The following is a 5,428-nucleotide window of genomic DNA, read 5'->3' as shown; positions in this document are numbered from 1 at the left end:
AAAAAAAAAAAAAAAAAAAGAAAGAAAGAAAATATATTTTCCAAACATTTCATGAGTAAATGTAAAAATCTAAGAAAATTCAGCAAACATATCACAGCCAGGGATGAAAGATTCAACATCCAATCCATGCAAGTTACCAACCCACAGAACAAAGGAGGGAAAACGCATGCCCATCTCAGTAAATGGAAGAAAAGCACTTCAAAAACCAGCAACTCAGTACAAAACGGAAACAGAAATACAGCTGAGCTAACATCACGTGCTGCAGAGCTCCCTGACAGCCTGTAAAGAATGGCCCCACCGGCCAAGCGCTGTGGCTCACGCCTGTAATCCCAGCACTTTGGGAGGCTGAGGCAGGAGAATCGCTTGAATCCAAGAGGCAGAGGTTGCAGTGAGCCAAGATCACACCACTGCACTCCAGCCTGGGCAATGAGAGAGACTCTGTCTTAAATTAAAAAATAAATTAATTAAAAAAAAAAAAAAGCCGGGCGCAGTGACTCACGCCTGTAATCCCAGCACTTTGGGAGGCCGAGGCAGGCGGATCACGAGGTCAGGAGATCGAGACCAGCCTGGCCAACATGGTGAAACCCCGTCTCTACTAAAACTACAAAAATTAGCTAGGCGTGGTGGCAGGCACCTGTAATCCCAGCTACTCGGGAGGCTGAGGCAGGAGAATTGCTTGAACCTGGGAGGTGGGGGATGCAGTGAGCCAAGATCACGTCAGTGTACTCCAGCCTGGGCAACAGAGCAAGATGCCGTCTAAATACAACAACAACAACAACAAAAAACAAAAACAAAAACAAAAAAAACTAGGAAAGAAAATAATCCTGTAATCCCAGCATTCTGGAAGGTGGAAGGCTGAGACAGGAGGATTGCTTGAGCCCAGGAATTTGAGACCAGCCTCAGTAACATAGTGAGACCTCATCTCTAAATAAAACAAAAACAAAAAAGAAAAATTTTTTTTCTGAGATGGAGTTTCATTCTGTCACCCAGGCTGGAGTGCAGTTGCATGATCTTGGCTCACTGCAAGCTCTGCATTCCGGGTTCAAGCAATTCTGGTGTCTCAGCCTCTCGAGTAGCTAGGATTACGGGCAGGCACCACCACATGTGGCCAAAAAAATTTTTTTTAATTAGCTGAACATGCTGGCACATGCCTGTAGTGCCAGCTACTCAGGAGGCTGCAATGGAAGGATCCCTTGAGCTCAGGAGGTTGAGACTGCAGTGAGCTGTATTTCCACCAGTGCACTCGGCCTGGGTGACACAGTGAGGGCCTGGGTGACACAGTGAGAGCCTGTCAAGAAAGAGAAGGAAGACAGGAAGGACAGAAGGATGGAAGGAAGGAATGGAGGAAATGGAGGAGAAAGAGAGGGAGGAAAGAAAGAAAGATAATCTGAGAAGTGTGTTATAAACATGTAAGAGTTGGGTGTGGTGGCACGTGCCTATAATCCCAGCTACAGGGAGCTTGAAGCAGGAGGATCATTTGGGCCCAGGAAGAGTTCAGTCCAGCCTGGATAAAATAGTGAGACCCCGTATCTTTTTTTAAGCATATAATAGGATGCTATCTGCTGCAGTTTTGTTTGTTTGTTTTTTGTTTTGTTTTGTTTTTTGAGATGGAGTCTCGTTCTGTTGCCCAGGCTGGAGTGCAGTGGTGCGATCTCGGCTCACTGCAACCTCTGCCTCCTGGGTTCAAGCGATTCTCCTGCTTCAGCCTCTCGAGTAACTGGGACTATAGGCACCTGCCACCACGACCGGCTACTTTTTTGGATTTTTAGTAGAGAAAGGGTTTCCATCATGTTAGCCAGGATGGTCACGATCTCCAGACCTCATGATCCACCCGCCTCAGCCTCCCAAAGTGCTGGGATTACAGGCATGAGCCACCGCGCCCGGCCTGCTGCAGTTTTTTATAGCCCAAATATGAAAAAATAATCTAATATGTAAAATATAAAGAATTGGTTCAACTCTTGACATACACCCATGAAATACAGAACCACACAGACATTATAATCAGGTTGCGGGAAAGCAGCAATGTGGACGAATCTCAAAAGTATTTCCTTAAGGCCAGGCAAGGTGGCTCACGCCAGCACTTTGAGAGGCCGAGGTGGGCAGATCACCTGAGGTCAGGAGTTACGAGATGAGCCTGGCCGACGTGGTGAAACCCCATCTCCACTAAAAAATACAAAAATTAGATGGGTGTGGTGGCGGGTGCCTGTAATCCCAGCTACTTGGGAGGCTGAGGCTGGAGAATCGCTTGAACCCGGGAGACAGAGGTTGCAGTGAGCTGAGATCGCGCCACTGCACTCTAGTCTGGGGGACAAAGACACTCTGTCTGGAAAAAAAAAAAAATTTTTCCTTGAGTGAAAGATGCCAGGGGCAAAAGTCCTCTCACTGTTTCCATTGTTTCCATTTCTATGAAGTGTACGAACAGACAACAGTGACTCACAGCGACAGGTCAGAGGGTGAGGACGGGGCACCAAGGAACTTCCTGGGGTAATAAAGTTTCAAGGTCTCACAATGGTGGTGATAAAACTATGTATACAGTTGTCAAAACCCATCTACTGGCTGGGTGCAGTAGCTCACGCCTGTAATCCCAGCACTTTGGGAGACCGAGGTGGGAGAATCACTTGAAGTCAGGAATTCGAGAGCATCCCGGCCAACGCGGCGAAACCCCATCTCTACTAAAAATACAAAAATTAGCCGGGCATGGTAGTGGCCAGCTATAATCCCAGCTACTTGGGAGGCTGAGGCAGGAGAATCACTTGAACCCAGGAGATGGAGGTTGCAGTGAGCTGAGATTGCACCACTGCACTACAGCCTGGGTGACAAGAAGGAGACTCCGTCAAAAAAAAAAAAAAAAAAAAATCTACTTGAATAATGGGTGCCAAGGGCTGGGGAGGGGATTGGGAAGTTGGTGTCTAATGAGGACAGAGTAGAATTCGAGTTTTGCAAGAGTAAAAGCTCCAGAGATAGGTAGTGGTGATGGTTACACACCAAGAGAATGTACTTAATGCGCCAAATTCACTTTAAAATAGTTCATATGGTACATCGTATGTTGCTACATGCTATTGCATTTTACCACTATAAAAAAAATGAGGTTTTTAAAGAAATAACTGGAGAAAAAGCCTACTTGAACAGCTGGGATGGGCATTTTATTGAGTTAGCTATGCCTTGACTTAAAAAAGGTTGGGAAAATAGTGGCATGGAGGTTTGCCACACATAATTAGTTGCAACAATTATATGCACATTAGCGAGAAAAGTGAATCCCACCGTTCCTTCTGCACAACAAGGATGCTTTAAGAAACGACCTTGGACATCCTCCCTGCGGCAAGACGAGCTTCAGGCGGCAGAGCCTGCGCCGCGGCCTGCGGACGGCAGAGAGCGCGCGCGAACCGCCGGGCCGGCCCCTCTCGGCCTCTACCTGCCCTGCCCGGAGCGCGCGCCCCGCCCCAGGCTGCTGGACGCCGCCACGACCCTTGCCGCGCGCGGCCTTGGAGCCTCCCTGGCCCCTCGCAGGATCCTCCCCAGCCCCAGAGACCCCCGAGGCGGCATCTACAGGCCCCGGCCGGGACTGACACCGCAGCCCCCTCCCTGGGTCGCGCCCCCCCACCCCAGGCCACACCTGTGCTGGGAGGCGGTGCGGCCGCCGAGCTGAGCCGAACTGAGCTGACCTGGTCGGATACCCAGGCCCCCACGCCCACCGCCCGGGCCGGCACCTGCTGGGTGTAAAGGCAACGTGGAACCAAGCAGCGGGGCTGCAGAAAAGCCACCGTCCTCTGCAGGGTGCCACCTCCCTAGCCCTCCACCCTGGTTGCGGGCAGAACCTAATGCTCTCAGTGCTTATTCGCATGAAAATGATCACGAGGATTATAGCAATCGCCGCCCAGGGCACTCCGCTCCCCAGGGACAGCCCAGGCCCTGCAGGGGAAGCTGTATTCCCCTCCAAGCCATCCCCTGAGAGCCTCCAGGAAGGGCTCAAGGTCGCTGCCTGCCACCTACCCAGGGTATAACCAGAGCTCTTAGGGGACAATGGGCACTCCCAGGCCACAGGCAGATGCTGGCCACATCCCACCTGCGCAGAAGACATGGCCGTCCTTTTCCCATCCGGCCCACCTATGCCTGGCAGGGGGAACAAGCCAGGTGAGGCTTCTCCCCAGGCGACAGCCCCTCTATCTAATGGCCAACAGCTCCCACGCCTGCGGATCCCAGGCCCTTCCAGGCCTGTGTGCCTCCTCAAGGACCTCCTTTGCCCCCTCCGGGTCTCAGCCTGAATCCTCCTGCCCCTCCTAGGCCCAAGCCTCCCGCACTTTTCAGACCCAGCAAGGCTGCATCCGGCAGCCCTATTCACCTGGCCCCGCATCCAGGTCCGGCACCTCCAGCCTCAGGATCCCCCCTCCAGCCAGGGCCTCCCTTCTCGCAAGGCCCTCCCGCTTTGGGGCGCAGTCCCAACCCCAATAACCCCTAGGCTCCCAGGGCTTCCTTCCGGGACAGCCCCACTCCCGCCAAGGGGTTCGTTTGTGCTGTGTGCCAGCTCTGTGCCAGGAACGCACTCCACCGCCACCCCTATCCCATACGGGTCACTGCCGCTCCCCTCGGGCTGGCCAGGGAGGGGAGCTGCAAGCGCTTATTAATCGCCAACTGTGTACTCAGCTCTGAGGCTGGCAGGAAGACTGAGTATGGAAAGGGGGAGCCCCGAACCCCGCTCAGCACCCCCTGTTGCCCACAGTCCTCCCCACCCCCAGCCATCACCATTCGCACCCTGAGCTCCGGGGTCCTGGTGCCGACTGAGGGTTCTGCGGTCGTTGCGGCGGTTTCATTTTCTGTGGCCCTTCATTCAACCAGCGACCGAAGCCCCCTTCAGAGCCCCAGGGTGACCCTGGGGGGTCCAGGCTGGTTGGGGGCTCGGGGGCAGAAGGTGGATTCCCCCCGCGCTCCCTCTCCACCAGGCAGCGGGGAGGAGGCCTTTTAGAAACGTCTGGGGTGTCTGGTGACCCCCTACCACAACCATCATTACCTTCAAAGACTCCCAGGCTCCTGGGCAGGGGGCTTTGTCCCCTTCCTCCAGAACAGCGAGGCCTCCCCGCCCTCCCCCTGCAGCGCGAGTCTGACCCCCGTGCTCCCGCCCAACACCTGCCCAAGGTGCAATTACCCGTGCGCTCTTCCTGCCGCTGACTCGCCGCGTCCCGCCGCACGCGCGGAGCTGTTCCCACAGCGGTCGGCGGAGGACGGCCCCTCAACAACCCGCACGGGGGTCGTCGGGGCGGCTTTCCACGGAAGCGGGAGGGCTGGGGGTCGTGGGGGGCGGCGGCGTCCTGGGGAGCCCGCCCCGGAGTTCGCGGATGTGTGACCCGAGGCAGCCGGCTCGCCTCTGAGGGTCCCCGGCCCGCCCGGGCGCAGGGGGGTCCGGCTCCGTCCTGCGGGGGTCGCGGCGGGGCGA

The 5,428-nt window shown here is 54.8% G+C and overlaps 1 protein-coding gene across 1 annotated transcript in view; it reads right to left on the bottom strand.

Moving 5' to 3' along the window:
* LOC108531317 (uncharacterized) overlaps positions 1–5,428 on the bottom strand; it is a 29,115-nt gene extending 23,687 nt beyond the window's left edge. The window contains 1 exon segment of the mRNA XM_017874692.1: positions 5,141–5,428. The gene's annotated coding sequence lies outside the window, so the exon portion shown is untranslated.

This window comes from Rhinopithecus bieti, unplaced genomic scaffold, assembly GCF_001698545.2.
Source record: "Rhinopithecus bieti isolate Rb0 unplaced genomic scaffold, ASM169854v2 scaffold_9449, whole genome shotgun sequence".
In the NCBI taxonomy this organism is placed as follows: domain Eukaryota; kingdom Metazoa; phylum Chordata; class Mammalia; order Primates; family Cercopithecidae; genus Rhinopithecus; species Rhinopithecus bieti.
The sequence above is the reverse complement of the archived record's forward strand: the minus strand, read 5'-3'. Positions and strand labels throughout refer to the sequence as shown.